Genomic DNA, 17,979 nt, shown 5'->3' with positions numbered 1-17,979 from the left:
AAGTATGAAAGTAACATTATTTCCAGGTTGAAAACACATTAATTTAACATAAAAATATGGCAAGTGCTACCCACACATTTGAAAGAAAGTAACAAATATAATATAGGTTAAATAAAATGTAACAAATTCATAGTGCTAGGGACAATGCTTAGTGATATAAGAGTTGTCTAGCAGTCTCTTCTCTCAAACTTCCAGCTCATGGATGTCAGTTTTTCATGATAAAAGTACACAGAGGAATGGAGGATGGACTCTTTTGCTTGGGCATCTATTCTAGTTCGGAGACATCCACACTCATGACTAAAATCTTCTTCTCAATTGCACCATTTTAATGACATAATCTTGTTATTTTAGTAGAACGTCATTATTAAAGCATTCCTATAATTTTTGGAAGTTAGCATGAGCCCTGAGAAACGCAGCATGAGGGAAAGGAAATGAGCAAGAGGAACGCTTGTGAGTATAACAAATGTCTAGATAGATGGGAGAAGACATGATTTTCTCCAATGTGGTCATAGTTTTATTTATTGTAGTTCATGTTAACTTTTATTTTAGTTCTTACATACTATACAAACCATTTCCCCTTAAATACTTCTGCTTACAGTTTTAATTTATTACCTTGCTTGGCATTGTGTAGGGTATTACCTTTGATCCCTAGGCTATCACCTTGCTTTACCAGGGCATTACCTCGATTCACTAGGGTATCAGCTTACTTCACTAGGGTACCACCTTGCTTACTGGGTATTACCTTGCTTCACTGGGTGTTACCTTGCTTCACTGGGTGTTACTTTCTTTCACTGGGTCTTACCTTGCATCACTAGGTTATCACCTTGCATCACTAGGGTACTACCTTGCATCACTGGTGTTACCTTGAATCACTGGGTGTTACCTTGCATCACTGGGTGTTACCTTGCATTGCTGGGTGTTACCTTGTATCGCTGGAGTGTTACCTTGCATCACTGCAAGTTACCTTGAATAACTGAGTGTTACTTTGCATCACTGGGGTATTTACTTGCATCATTAGCTGTTACATTGCATCACTAGGTGTTACCTTGCATTGCTGGGTATTGCCTTGCATCGCTGCATGTTACCTTGCATCACTGGGATATTACCATGCATCACTGCATGTTACCTTGCTTCTCTGGGATCACATTTTTTTTTTTTGTATAACTTGTCTTCATTTTCTCTATTTCCTTTCTTAAATAACCTGTGGTAACTTTAGTGCAAACTGTGTTTTCATTGTCTTTCTTTTTTTTTAAATTTCTTTTGTCTCAATTTCTATTCTTCATAATTTTGCCTGTTAAAATATTCACTCTCAATACCTAATCTCATAGTTGATATATTTTAACCCTTATGTGTCATTGTTTAAGTCAAAGTATTACGCAGTGCAATTAATTGCTGTTTTGATCTTTGTCGGAACTTGACATGAACTGATATGTTTCCTTTCACTCATTTTCTGATTAATATTGGCCTTGATCTAAGTGGAACATTACGGCATCTCTTAATGACTTCTGTGGATGCTTCCTGTTCATTTCTGTACTTTTATAGATCTCAGACATACACAATCTGCTGGACATCAAGAGCTTTGTCTTCTTATTCAAAACCTGCTGATTTTTTTTGGGGGGGTGGATTTTGAAAAAGGGTTTCTCTGTAGCTTTTGGTGCCGGTCCCAGAACTAGCTCTTGTAGACCAGGCTGGCCTCAAACTCACAGAGATCCGCCTGCCTCTGCCTCCCGAGTGCTGGGATTAAAGGTATGTACCACCACCGCCCAGCAAAACCTGCTGATTTTTGAGCACTGTTTTTTCCACATAATTGATCTGCAGATGTTTGTCAAATTAACCAATGCCATCAACATGTGTGCATTATACAGCTAATGATCACAAATTAGCCAAAGTAATCATTCTAAAGTAATGATTATAGACATTAAAATCCATATTCATGCGTGCAGATAATGGCATGTCAAAGAACTAAAGTCCAACCACACTGATTTTAGAAAAAAAAGAATGGCAACAGTTCTTACAGTCTCTCAGATTTTCACCATCCCAACCACTCACTTCCCACCATGTTTCATTTTAGTAAAGTTCTAACAGTTTCCTAGTGCTCTAAAACAATTCTATTCACAAATCGCTAAAGACACACTATGCGAATGTTTTGAGGTAAATTCAAATAAATTATATAATGTGCAACAAAGCATTTTATTTTCCTTCTCACATTTTGCCATTAAATCTTGGAAGTTTATACAATTATTTTAATTAGGGTTATGAACTTCTACCTGTATAGGCAACAGGCTAATTACATAACTTATATGCAAACTGAACATTTTTCTCTGGACTCTTTGCTATTTCATTTTCCTATTTCAGCTCCTCTATTTTAAACAATAATATTTATTTTTTTTTTGTTTCCTTTAACTAATGATGGAAAATTACCCCTAGAGCAAAATTTATTTTAATGTTTACAATGGGTTATTTTACCCTTGATATGCTTTGAATAATAATACTGTTAGAATTTTTGTTTATCTTTTTAATAAACACATTACTAATTATTATGAAATCTATATTGGTTCCAATTATACATGATCATAAAAGAAGATTGCAGTAATATACATGCTTCTTTAAAGAATAGCATCATCAGGATTATTTATTAGATTATTGCATTAATAAGAATATTTTTGACTTCCTAACAATTTTGTAATGAAATTTTGAAAGATAGTGGAAAGAGGCTAGGACATTCTCTTACTATAACAGGCTTCAGAAAAGACCTTGAAAGCTACTGAATATAAGTATCACTTTTTTCTTCTGTTCCAGAACCTATCCTGCTATCTTAGTTTCTCTGTGCTATAATAATGAGATATATAAGATTCGGTAATCAAAGTAAACACGTAAAACTATTGCCAGGAGGTTGGGGAGTACAAGAACAACAGCTAGTTTGATATTTTATCAAAGTCTCATGTCTGCTTCACATTTTTTGAAATGGGGCACTATCTCATCTTAACACTTTTACAGCACAGTGCATCGTCCAACGAAGCAAGGGTAGTTAGTGCACAAAGCAGGAACTTGGAAGCAGAAGTCATGGAAGAATGGTGCTGGCTTGCTTGATGGCTTCTTTGGCCCATGTCTGCTTGTTATCTCTTCCCTGGATGCTGAATTCTCACATCCTTCTTCTTTCTTGTTCAGAAAGACATTGAACATTAAAGCAGCACTTTTGCTGGAACTACTCAGAAATTATGGCATGTCTATTAATATTACAGCACTTCAGTTTGATTGTATTGTTATTGCTGTCTTCAAATGGGCAACTTTCCATCTTCCTTCCTGGCACTGAAATAGACACAAACAGGAATATCGGCAGCTATGGATATACACACATACACGTACAATTCACATGTATCACATTATATAACCCTTTTGAATTTTTCTCCTTTACCATTAATTTGAGTGGAATTTGGAAATTATTTGTTCCGGTTTTAGAAAATGTGGCATGAATAATAGATTATCAAAAGAAGAGAATTTGAATATAACATGAATCTATTGTTTATGTCATTACAAACAAAAAATATGAATCTTTTCAGTTGCCTCAAAACCTTAAACAGTTAAAATGTATTACAAAAAAAGACTAATTATGCTGAAAATATGTGAGCTGAGGACTATGGCAAGTGCTGTCCTTTTCCTCTGTTGGAGGACATTTATTCTTGGACATTATGTGTGGTTTCTTCCCTAGGGGTGAGGTTGACCTGGAACCCTACGGACAGTGCTTCACAGCTAAGCTTGCCAACAACTTGTCAGAAATGATTAGTGAGAAACAGGAAAAGAATGTTTCCCCTTTTGATAATAGGGGGCAAATAAAAGAGACTCTGAAATTATCATAGGGAATCACATTTGGTCGGTAAGAATATTGTGAATTCAATATTATTCAATATCACAGATCAGCTTTATATTTACATAGTTTTGAGATGAATCCTATTGAACTTGACAGGTTTGAAATAAAAGAAAATTTCATGCCAGCCCATAAAGAAAAAAAAATGTGTTCATTGCAAACATTTTACAATGAGAAGTGAGTGTATTAGTGTTGTCTTGATATTAGGAAGTTCTAATTAATTATGATTACTTTTAACCATAACTTTTAGAAACCTGAAAAGCTTCTTTGAATTTATAATAACCAAGAACTACATTATATATGAAACAATTTTTAAATGAGAAAATTTATTATGAGTGTAGTATGATTTTTTCTGAGTACAAATATGTAAAGTCTAAAGAAAGCAGTATATTTTCCTGAAAATTCATAAAAGCCTTATGGTTCATATTATAAAATCAATATTAATAGTGAAGAAATAATTTGGTTTACTAGATTATAAGGTGAATAAGAACTTTCAACTAGTATTTTGAGTCATCTTTTAATAGAAAAATTAGGTTAATAAAGGTTTTAAATATAAGATAACACAAGTTAAAATTTATTTGAGTTTTAACCAAATGTGCTGTACTATAAGTTTATTAATCTATTCTAAACCTGCATGTTGCCTAATATAAAATATCTCATCTCACATTATTGAATGATCAGATTCAGTACTAATTCATCCACAGTATTGAGAAACTATTTCATGTTAACTCACAGCTCAGAAATAATTAACTCATGTCTCACGAGAAATTTGAGTTTCACTATTCTGTATGCTACGAATTTTGAAGTTCAAATGCTGCTCTCTATAGTCACCACACTTAGAATTCAAAAGAACTCCTTATTTAAAGTGATAGATTTTAATAGATTCCTAAGTTTGAAAGTAAGGTTATTTTCACCATGTATAAATATGTAAATTTCAAATGTAATTTTTAAATTTTAAATATGAATTTCAGTAAGGTTTGAATTCTAATGGTTCTAATATATACAGTTTGGAGGAAATATTCACTTCACTGGAAATAAAAGCTTGGATTTAGTTTGCTAGATAAGTTACGTTTAATAGTATTGGAAATGCTATAGTTAAATTATCCTCACACCTTTAGAAATTATATCGTGTTTGGTAATAACAATAAAGGTAAGGAGAGCATTAGAAGGGGCTGAGAAAGTTTAATAACTTGAGGAATTTTCTGAAATATTTGCTGTTTTTTCAGAGCTGCAGAGCACCAATATCCATGTCAAATCAGTATTTCAAGCAGCCCCATATCCAAAAGTGAGAATTATATTTTAAAATCATTCAGTTAGTTATACAAAATAATCATTGCTTATGTTTCAAGTAAAATTTGAGAAGCAGACTCCAAATTCCCGGTCAGAATACTATAGATAAAATAGCATTAGGAGAAGATCTATTAGAGTCTTTTATCCTTCATTTTATCCATTTATTTTAAAAACTGAAATAACTGATGACATATAAAGATAACCCAATACATAGAAGTGTCATAGATTATTATTTCCACATTTTCTTTCCATTTGATTTGCAGATACGGCTATTCCAAATTATTATTTCACAAATCAAGATGATTCTCAGCGGGAAGTTTGTACCCCATGTTGTTTTCTTCAAAGGAAGCTTGGTCTGCATTGGCTGATCTGAATATTGCCATTATATTACTAATTTACACCTTGGAAAGAGGGTCAAGGGTGCTCCCAATTTTTGTTGACTTGATATTAACCTGAAAGAGGAATGTTAATAACTGCTGAAATCTGTCCATGGTAGTTCTAAATCAAGAGAGCTTCAAGTATTGTGTTAAAAATAAGAAGACCCTAACCTAAAGTTTGGTTTACAGTATAAGTTTTGGGCTTCACCTCCTTTGAAAGAGTCACTTCTAATTTGTGGTAGTCAAGAGAAATAACAGAAATAACACATGAGTAAGGGAGGTACATTTCTACCTTGAAAATGAGTGGACCATACTGCCCATCTGAGGTCATCATGATGTCAGGTCTGAGCTACAGCAAAGGACCATGTCTGGGTCTGGAACTCAACCACAGTCACCTAGTGTCTATGATGATGTCTATAGCCCCCATTACCACCAATACCCATGAGAGATACTGAAGGTCGGTGGCTACCTAAGGACACATTGGTGTTCAAGAGCCACTGTCGCTGGGACCATTCCAGCCTGACTGGTCTGTGCTGTTACCTAGGGCCATGGTGATATCCTTTCCTGAACTGTGGTTGAGAGCCATGTCAAGGTCTGTGGTACTATCATAGAAGAAATCTATATTGATGTCAATAGATGAGCTGGCCTGGGTCCCTGGAAATCAGAGAACTGGACCTGTCACTTGCCACCTCAGATGAAGATCTACTCCACTCTTTCTCCCTAGAACTGGCCCCAATGTCGTGGGTTCAGTGATGGCATGGGAGATAGAGAGCTGTCCCTGACTCTGACTTTAGATGGGCCATTCCAGTGGGGTACAGACTGACCAACTCAACTACCAACCAGGTCCACATCCAGGTTTTTGAGTTGACCCACGCCAACATCTAACACATCTTGGACTTGCTAGTGAGTGTGAACAGGCTGGTCCCGCAAATAGTGGCCCAGAAACTCTATGACTTTGAGCAATCTGAGAGAAGTTTCAGTGAGTGTCCAGTATTGATGATGTACCAGAAACCAGAGGCCCTGGACCAGTCCAACAACTCATTGCAATGACCATTTGTAAGGAAAGCTGCTTTGAACAAAAGGGTATATTGCACAAAACACTGCATCTCCAATGCAACTTCAACAAATCAGTATGTGATCCAGAGGTGGAAAAGATGGAGTACAGAAAAAAAATTATTTTGTGGGGAGAGGGCTTTAAGAGTGGTGCTTGGATGTGGAAGGACTGAGAAAGATTGAGATTGGGATCAATGATGTGAAATTTCAACCAAATCAATAAAAACATGAAAAATAAATTTAAGGCAGTACTTCTCAATCTTCTTAATGCTGCGACCCTTAAATACTGTTTCTCGTGTTGTGGTGACCACCCCACCCCCCAAACCGTAAAGTCATTTCCTTGCTATATCACTTGTAAATTTGTAAATTTCTGCTGTTATGAATTGTAATATAAATATCTGATATGCAGGATATTCCATATGTAACCTCTGTGAAAGGATCATTTGAGATTCAAAGCAATCTCAACCTTCAGGTTGAAAACCACTGAATTCAAGAATATGTAAATATCTGGTGCACAGCATATACTTCTATGCATCACAAAAATGATGTTTCCTCTTCTCTGGGAATGTTGCCTGTGAAATTCAAATTTAGAAAATGATTTCTGTGTCTTTAGCAGAAGCAGTAATTTTGTTCTTTGGTTTAGAAATGACTTAGCATTTATTTTCCTTTTTCCCCTGACTAACAGAGAATTTACCAGGACAAAGTAACAATCTAGCTGATTCTCCATGAAAATAATTTCCTTCTATTTCCTTGGCTGTGTTTTTAAAATATTTTGTACATCTTCACTTATAATCTTACCAGTATTATTTTTCTTTTCTTTTCCAACACACCCATATTCTCTGTATATCTAGGTTTAACAATATTCCAACTTTTCTTCTAGTATTATTATTCATTGTCAGCTCTAATGCTGAAGATAATTCCCATTGTCTTTCATGTCCTGGGTCTTCTGGAAATACTAACCCAGCTAGTTAATATTCATCCTTTCACTCCCCTGAATCTCTTAGTGTAATTTCAATGTTTCAGCCATCTCTCCACATACATTTTAACTATCTTTCTAACATACTTATGCCATGTAATGAACAGTGTCTTTTTAAATACTAAGCTATTCTTTCTTATATATTTTTAAAAGTGGCTTTGTAGGGAGGAACAAGTTCAAATAAACTGATGTATTTGGGCATTAGTTGCTATAGTTTTCTCTCTGCTGCTCTTATTAAAAATCTGAACATGAACGATTTGAGCAAGAGGAGGTTTATTTCAATACACAGGTCATACTCCATTACTAAGGACTTTGGAGCTACAACTGAAGGCAGAAACCTGGATGCAGAAACTGAATCAAAAGCCACGGAAGAATGCTGCTTACTGCCTTGCCTCACTCGCTGCCTTGTACATTTTATTACATAGTGAAAAACATAGGTACATAGCTCAGGGAAGGCTCTACACACAGTGATCTTGGCTTTAATACATTAATTAGCATTCAAAAATGCCTCACTGTCAACTCAATGGAGATAATTTTCAATTACATTAACTCTTCCACAGTATATCTAGGCTTGTACCAAGTTGACAAACACTGTCCAGCATCCCACTCTTTGCTAACACACACAAACACACAAACATACACAATTGTTGAAACATAACTATTTTTCTGTCTTCATCATGTTATTATCACAATATGCAACACATGGCAACTTAAAAAGTCACATGGGCTTTAAACTGTTTTTTGTCCATGTGTTTTTGTCCTATTCTGGTTTGTTTGTGTTTTGTTGTATTTTATTTTATAATTTTTTAAACTTGTTTGTTTGTTCCTAAGGAAAGAGAGAGAGAAAGAGTATAAATTTAGATGGCAGAGTAGGTAGAAAAGTTATAAGGAGATGTGGGAAGGTATCCATAAGCAAAATATATTGGATTTTTTTGGAAAAGGGAATTTTATTTTAATTTTGGAGGCAAGGTTTCTCTGTGTAGGCAGGCCTGGCTCTCCTGGAACTTTCTCTGTAGACCAGTGTGGCCTAGATCTCACAGAATTTCTACCTTCATCTGCCTCCCAAGTGCCAGGAATGTATTCCATCAAAAATTCTATTTTCAATAAAAGATACTTCAATATATTTCAGCACTTGAAAAATACATGTTTCTTCAAATATCCAATATCCATTAACTCTGAAATATCCAAAGTAAGGTATGTACTTTCTTATTTCAAGAGGGATGAGGCAAGGAAATTTTAATCATATTAAAGCAAACAGAAAATCCAATGGTATCAATCGCTAAATTTCTTCTAACTGGTACATGGTTCATAATATCCTGAGCTCCAATGTGCTTGAGTGTCCCCATATCTCCAGCTAAGGCATCTATACCATACAGTACCTTGTCTCTTTGGCTCTACTCCCCACATTTTGATGCCAGTATTGATCATCTGACAATACTTGTATCATTAATATGAGGGGGTATCCACTACAACTGCACATTTAAGCGCACATTTACCAATGATCTCCTGGCCTTTCTTCTGGGACTGCGGCCCTGCCACACAGTGTCAAACATCAACACTTCTATATGACCCCTTTGTGCCATCAAAACTGGAATCATGTGGAGACTATTGCACATAACCCAGTTTGGCTCTGAATTGAGATGCAGCCCCCTTGAACTGCACCTCCTGTATACTGACCCTGAGAATATATTTCCCAGAAGAATGCCCGCTAATGATGATTTCTTTTTTATTCACAGTCATTGTTTCAACCCCAGAAAACTCATCTCTGCAAGTGGAAGCAAAAGTTTCAAGGCAGAGATTCTTAATATAAAATATCTTAAAAACAGCCTTAAGAAGTTTTGTGCTTCTCTTTAAAACCAATCAAGTCAGACCTCCATAGCCTGCTTTGCTCTCAGCTGGATCTTCCTAGTCAGCACAAAAGTTCATATGCTCAAGCACTTACTGCTTTTCCAGTCCGTAAGCCCACATCTTTTAGCCTTCCTCCTATAAAAGAGTCCAATCTTAAAAGCTGTCCATCTGAGCAACATCTGCTCTGTATCTTCAATTCCTGTTTTGTTTTTGTTGCTGTGATGAAGCATAAACTAAAAGTAAGTTGGAACAGGAAAAGTTTTATTCTATCTTAAAGGTCATAATCTGTCATTGCAAAATGTCAAGGCAAGAATGCAAAGAAGGAACCTGGAGGTAGGAACTGAAGACCATGGAGAACCACAGCTTGCTGTACTCCTGTCTTGTACAATTATTATGCTCACATGTTTTTATATTAATTTTTAAAATGTGCTTTAATAATGATATCTGCATTCATTATAACATGTTTTTAAGAAAATGACTCCCACATTTGCGATGTTAATAAGGCTCTCTCTGGCCTTTCCTATGATTATACCTGTGATTGTTATTTCTTATCTAGTATTATTTTTAGTATTCTTTAAAATTAAATATATGTTAGCTATTAGCTTCAAAATGATCGCTTAATATGGAATCAACTGTCATGTTTTTGAACCCACGTAAAAATGTATGCTATAATTTATGGTTTTATGAACATCACAAGGACTTTTTTGTTATTTAATTTCAATTGTGGGATCTTTCATTCATTATTATAACAAGGATAAGTATGATAGTTGCAGTTGTTGGGCATAAAACAAATAAATCTTGAAAAAACTGCTGATCTTTAATTTTAATATAAGAAATCAAATAAAAAAATCCCCCTCCACTTTTATTGATGCTAATGGCAAAAGAATCCACCACCTTCCTCTCTGTTTTTCTCTATATTTTCTCCCCTTCTCCAATGTATGTGTTCATAGGTGTTCAGGTGTATGTGATATGTGATACCACACTTACGGTGTCCAGACAAAGCAAGAAGTCCAATCACATTGTCATTCTTCAGGAGGCATTCCCTTTTCATAGTGTGTCTAATTTTATTATCTTCAAACCAATGGAAGTATCACTGATAATATTTTCATCAGTGAAGATTAAATATGTTACCATGTGTACAAGCCTGTTTAAGGCTAAATAAAATTTCAAGAAGTATATGAGTGCCCTGTGTCCATCATGGCCATCCACTGGAAAACAAATTAAGGTGACAAATAAAATCTATCAGATGCACTTCCTTAAATTAAGAAATACAAACATACATTAATTTCCATCTTACCTGTTTGATCTTTTAATACATAAGTGTCTTAATATTTCACTTACATCAGGGATACATATATCACATAGTTATCAATTCCCGTAAATTCCAAAATACCAATCATTTATGTATGTATTTTTCTATTTAAATTTTCTATTCATACTCGACAATTTGCATATTTTAAATAATCATGCATAATTTAGCATAGCCAAATATCTATTAATGATATTGTCTGTAATCTCATGTGCTTAAATCTTAATCACTGAAGGTTTAAAAATTTAGCATTGCATTTTAATGCATTATTTTCAATAAATGAAGCACATAACTACACTTATGAAATGTAGGTATGTCCTGATTCTTGAGATAGGCAGGGTGCATTATTTTGTTATTTTATTATGTTTAGTAATTTGAAACCAAATCTACTTTGTCACTATTTTAGAGGTTTCCCATTAATTCATACCTCCTTTATCTCTTAAACCTTCTATTATTGATAATTGTTTAGACATTTAGAAGGGGAAATATCCTATTCAATTAAAAATATTTCTCTGAACAAATGCAATTAACATAAACATACCCAAAAGATGTTTTAAAAAGATAAACACTTTTGCATTATTAAAATAGATTGCAACTTAAAAAAAAATAAAGATCATACTAGGCTGGCCTTGAACTCACAGAGCTCCCCCTGCCTCTGCCTCCCAAATGCTGGGGTTCAAAGCATGCACCAACACTGCCTGTCAATCTTTGTTCTTCATGTAATAACAGAATTAAAGTACATTCACTTAAAAAGAGTGAGGCATGAGGGCAGAATGACTTTCTGAATTTGAAAGACTCTAACCACTTAACAAATGAAAACAAAGTTGTTCTGTGATGGGCATTATTACCCTTTATAGCCTACGTACTGTGTCAGAAGGGTAAATTTGACTATGTTTATTTTATTAGAAGGCAACAATGAAAGATGGGTAAATACACATAGAAAATAAATAGAATTTGATTTTATGAGAAACTTTTCTTTTAAACTTAGAATATGACTTTTTCCTTTATCTCATTGAATCATATTTGAAATAAGTAAATTGACTATAAAACATAGATGACACAGTAAATGGATTAACACCTATGTCCATCATTTGGCTATACTTATCTGAATTTATGGAAATATTGTCAATAAGGTCCTCCTAAAAAATAATAAGGTAAAAAAAATAATAAGGTCAAACACTATGCTTTTTCAAATCTGATTTATCCCAATTAAAGGTATTCCACATAAATATTAAACTATGTTTCTAAAAATATAAAACCTATTTTCTAAATTATATCATACTTCATTCCATTTTGAATATTATTATTTTTCTGTTATTATTATTTTTGTGAGTTAAACCAATGTTTAAATTTAAATATAATTTTTCATATTTTTTTATTCATCCAAATATTTCCAGATCCTCTCCCACTCCTTACACCCCAACTTATTTCTTACTCAAATACAAAAATCAATACAATAACAAAATCTCCAAAACCAAAAATAAAAAATAAAAGGCCACCACATCATAACAAAATAAAATAACACAATAAAACTGAGCATTATTTGCTGATTAGCTACTTCTGAACATCAGACATGCCCTGGAGTAGTTGATATAAACAGTGTCACTTCATTGGAGAAAAGTGATTTTCCCTCGCCAGAAGGTGTAAATAACAGATCAATTGTTTACATTTACACCTGCGACTAGGTGTTCATTCATTCATTCATTTTTTGAAATATAACAAAATAAAATATATAAGAATATAAAACAAGAGCTAATCGTGTCAAATTTGTACCAGAGAAGCCAACAGGAAAGAAAAGAGTCAAGAGAATGCACAAGTATCAGAGACCCACACATAAGCACACTCAGGACCTCCATAAAAACAATAAACTGAAAGCCATTATGCGTGTGTGTGTGTGTGTGTGAGTGTGTGTGTGTGTGTGTACATTATAAATATATGATCTGTTGCAGACCCATGAAGGTCCAGTGCATGCTGTTTCAATCACTATGAGTTCATATGAGCTAAGCTACTGTTGATTGATAGGGCCCTGTATTCTTGGTGCCCTCCATCCCCTCTGACTCTCATAGTCTTTCCTGTTTCCATCAGATTCCACAATCATTTGAATAAGGAGTATTAAGGAAAACTGATTTTTTTAGGTGATAAAGGGTAATGTGGAGAGCGGTAATGGAAAATAAGCCTGCCCACATACTGCGTTTCCTACACAAACATCCACAGTTTGCAAGTAATGCTGATGGATTGCACATATATACAAAAGTGTGGGAAGGTAATTGCTTAACTCTTAAACCTAGAAATAAAGGGTAATGATGGCATGTCTCAGAATCCTGGCATCCTAATATTTCAGGATTGTTCATGCCATTTCCAATTTCATTCCCTAAGATATTTTACTTGTGAGTAATGTGTTTCTTCTCCCTCAACCTTACCCTTAGAGTCAGACTTTAAATCGTAATTTGAATACCATGGTCACTGTTGTCTCCCAACTTTAGGCATAATTAATCACCTGTTGAGACAGAATTCTTAATTTTGCATCTGAACTTAGAGTGTTTAAGGAGTTTTTGACATAGTATAGAAGACGTAGCTTTATTTTGCTATTGCCATGCATAAATATCATCATACCGTTCTCACAGTTGACACCCAACACCTTCCTTGTCCTTTTCTTTGTGGTGATTTCCTCCCCAAAATATATAAATACATATAATATATATTTTATAATGCATTATAGACATATAAAACACAAATCTATTGAAGTAAAGGCATATGCATTTTCTATTTAGAGCCTGGGTATATATTTTGCATATCTCAAGCCTGTGATATTTGATGTTATGATTATGGGTTATTTTAATAAAAATGAAAAAAAAGTCTCATTCTTTTTCACACAAATGCCATGCTTTATTTCTCATTATGGCTGAATACAATTCTTATATTTACCAATTCCTTTTGTTGTTGGTCCTCTAGAGGTGTCCTAGAGTCTAGCTACTGGTGAGCAGTACAACAATAAACAGAGATGTGCAAAATGTCTGTGCTATGCTGACTTGTAATGTGTTATATATACAGCCAGAAGATGTATAGGTGGATCATATGATGATTTCATCAATAGGTTTTGGAGGATCTTCATTCTTATTGCTGCAAGTCTGCTCCAATCAGAATTACTACTAATGTTTAAGGGCGACTTCCCCCATCATATCTAAGACCATTCACTGTGTTGTTTTCTGATATTTTCATTCTGTATGGATATCTGCTTGGTTTCCTAACTCCCTTGTATTCAGACCTGTTTAACTGCCATCATTCCAGAAAGAATGTTTCTGATTATCTGTTGGCCACTCCCTTCAACCTTAATGTCCCAGACTCCAAATTTGCTGACTCAAACTAAATTACCAGAATGCCTATGAAATACAGATTTCTTTGATAACATAAATACATAAATACTAAATTTACTGAGAAATCATATACTTAGAGATGATTTTTTTGGTATATTGGCAACATTATAACATTTACAACTCATATAATCAAATATACAGAAAGGCTAAATAACATACAGTGGCTATTTAAGGACCGACCTGATGTAAAAATTAATATTCTGTGTTTCATGGTCATTGTCACTTGTTACATATTAAAAGATCAAAGTTATAATGCCTAGGATTTTGTCTAAATAAAAGTAAACTTTAACATACATGAAGTACTTAAGCTTTAGCATATGATATGATTTGTGTGAAATAAGTATCAAGATTAATCAAGAATTAATCTTACATTTTAATAGAATGGGAAAGAGTCTGGTAACAGTGCCCAGCTAAGACACATAATCTTAAGGCACTCCCAAGAAACCCCAGCATTCAGACAAAATGTATGCCCTGGTCCATATGTAAGCTCAACAAATATCTAAGCAAAAAAATATGTAAGCTTAGTAAATACACTGTGGTGGTTACTATGCGTACTTCAAAGCAGGCCTGGCTTCAGTTTATACCATTTAGCTCTACATGCACCCTAATGCAGAAATGGACGGTGAATTTTCAGTGTGTACGTCACAGAACATTCACCTCCACTTGTTTGTTAAATCTCGTGTGTTACCCTGGTGTTCCTGGTGAACTTCCTGCCACAATTTGAAAGGTTTATATCCCCCAAAGGTTAACAGTGGGCATATTGTTGCAATCAACACTCTATCTATACAGTTTATTCATGGCCTTACTTTTATATGAATATTTATTGCAAATATATGGCATATTTAAATTGCTATTACTCTGTGATTTATAAAATGACTTGAGAAGAAAATTAGAACAATCTGGTTTCCTTTCCGCACATAACCTATGCTGTTAACTAATTTATCAAAATCCATAAAATAGAAAATTAACTTAAAGGTCACAAGGCCCTCAAAAGAGTAAATGACCTTTGTGCCAGGCATCACTAAAGGATATCTCCAGGTTTAGAATAATATATTATGCACAACTTCTCTCAATATATTTCCGAGAAAATTATAACAACTTACAGAGAAACGGATAGTTATAAAATATGCAAAATTTTCAAAACTTCTATAATTGGATAGATACTTAAAGCTCTGCCCTGAGAATAGATGATAAAAAGACATTTATCTTAAAACGGTAGGCTTTATACTTACCTAAAATACACATAGATAAGAATTCTGAAAAAAAAATGGATAAAGTAAAATCAGAGTGAAAAAATCCTTTACTGATCAAAGAAGAGATAAAACAGGATAAAAATCTTTTTAATAATGTACTTATCTTGGATTTTAAAAGAACATCATCATGTATAAAAGGGCAATTTCATGTCAAGAGGTATCCAAGCCTTAATCTGAGCTGCAATTTGGAACTGGTATATTTTAGAGGTTTTGGCTGTAGTGATAAGTTGTATTAAACTTTCTTCCAAGTAGCAAGTACAGAACTGAAAAGGAAAGTGTGTATTAGTCATATCTCTTCCTACCATACCTCCAAATTCTTAACTTCCAGCATATGGCTAGTCTGTGGGAGCCACCAAATTCATAAGAACCATGAAGCAATTGTTGATTTTAGACTACCTTTTATATTTTGGATTGCTTTCCACACTAGTATCATTTATTGGATTTTATGTTTTATGCATTAAATATTCAAATCACCGATTTAACATTATTTAGCTATAGAAAACTAAGTACTCCGAAAAATAATTCAGAACTTATTATCTATATCACATATAAGGTTGCTTGTATTCTTGTGGCAACAGCAGGATACAACAGACAATCCTTGGACACCTTGAATGGAATCAAAAGAACTCTGCCAAGTGGTGAAATATACCTTGAGAAAAGTAAATTTCAAAGGTAAAGGCAGGTATATAAAGGAGCTGACAAGCAAGGATTCTATTCTATGTGATAGTGTCAGAGGATGCTCTTAGAAAAAATTCAGTGTGAGATTGAAAGAAATAGTGGGCATCTCAAAATCTCGTCTTAGAGGATGAAATATTAAGTGTATATTTCAGGGTTTGGATGCTGTAATATTAAAAGTCCAAGGAGAAATGTGTAACTAATGATGATGAAAGACATGGTGAATTTCAAGATACAAACTCAAAGGAAAAAAGAAAACCTGATACTTCAAAGATAATTCAGTTTTGGAAAAGGAGTTATAAACAATGTTGTTTGGTTATGAAGAAGAAGGAAATGGGGGGCAAGGAGGAGGAGAGGACGGTGAAAAGGAAGAGGTGAAAGAATGGAAGGCAAAGGTGGGAAGAGGGAAAAACAAGGAGAACAGGGGATGTAAACAAAGAGAAGCATAAAAGAAAAAAAAGAAGAATTGGTAAAAATAGGTGGAAGATGAAGAGGAATGGGGAGAGGACCAGAAGGTAAGGAATGGGAGGAAGACTCAGAGACTGGGATTTCATTCAGAATAAAAATGTAAAATGTTTGTGTGCTTTTCATAAATGCTACTTTAATTTTTGCATTAGGTATAATGATAGAAGTAGTTAAAATTATCATTGAAATATTTCAATCTAGAATGACCATCATAACAATTCCTGGAATGGAAAGACATCCACAAAATGCAGAAGTGGAAATTTATCTTGGGAATACCCAATAGGTGTCTAATTAGATATGAGACTTAGTCAGTATAGAACTCGTGCCTGTTAATGTAAACTTATCCAGTTACACATAACTGGAGAGGTCATAGACATAAAAACAAAGAGCCTACTACTGACATTTCTCTTAATAAAGGATGATTTTAACTCTCATCCTTTTTAAAATGTTGGGTTTTATTTTATTTTACTTTTTTTGGTTTTTTGTTTTCTTTCTTATTTTGTTTCATTCTTTGATTGTCTATTTTCAACTCATGAAGAGTATTAGAGAAATCTACCAGTGGTCAAAATGTGGAGGCCAACTAACAATGTCATGGCAAATCCAAACTGAATGGGCTTCAACACAAGCTATACACCTAAGGCTTAGGGCATATCAAAGAGAAGGAGACAGAAGGGTTGTAAGAGTCACAGTCCCAGGATATCTGTTGCTAGGAAATAGACCTTACAGGTATAGGGAAATTCATACATAAAATCTCAACTGCATGGTTGTCTGAACAAGACTGCCACTGACAACACCAGTGTATATGCCAACATGACAGATGAAAATCAACAAAGTCCCATTCTTAAACTCCGAGTTACATGAGCTAAGCCACCAATACAAGACTGGTCAGCAGTGCATCAGAGGATCTATAACATGTAGTTTAAACAAGTGGAGAGACAGTTTAAAAATGCACAGAAGACTAAAGAAATAAAGACAAAACCATAAAACAGGAATATGAAACAAATTCCTTTAGTGCTTTAAAATTACAGCAAAAAATTAAAGGATAATGTGTAATGTATTTCATGCTTTTAAAAAAAATGCTTTTTATATAGCCATTCTCCTTGGATTCAAAGGATTCTCTGAGAAAAAGAAAGGGAGAATGGAGCAAGAAAGAGAAAGGAAAGAAGGGAATAAGAGAGGAAATTGTAAGGAAAAAGATTCTTTAGAAGCACATATATGAATGTAGACAACATCCTACTTTCAACATACAAGGAAGAAAGGAAGGAAGGAAGGAAGGAAGGAAGGAAGGAAGGAAGGAAGGAAGGAAGGAAGGAAGGAAGGAAGGATGGACAGACAAAAGAAGGAGAAGGAAGGAAAAGAGGAAAGAAGGAAGGAGAGAAGAACGAAGATTTTCTGTTTCTCTTTTTGCTGTACATGCACTCTGGAAACCTCCATCCATATCATTTCTGCTTTTCCCTCTCTCCTTTCTTCATTCTTTGTGTTTCACACTTTCCC

The sequence above is a fragment of the Microtus pennsylvanicus genome, chromosome 16 (genome assembly GCF_037038515.1).
Source record: "Microtus pennsylvanicus isolate mMicPen1 chromosome 16, mMicPen1.hap1, whole genome shotgun sequence".
Lineage (NCBI taxonomy): Eukaryota > Metazoa > Chordata > Mammalia > Rodentia > Cricetidae > Microtus > Microtus pennsylvanicus.
The sequence above is the reverse complement of the archived record's forward strand: the minus strand, read 5'-3'. Positions refer to the sequence as shown.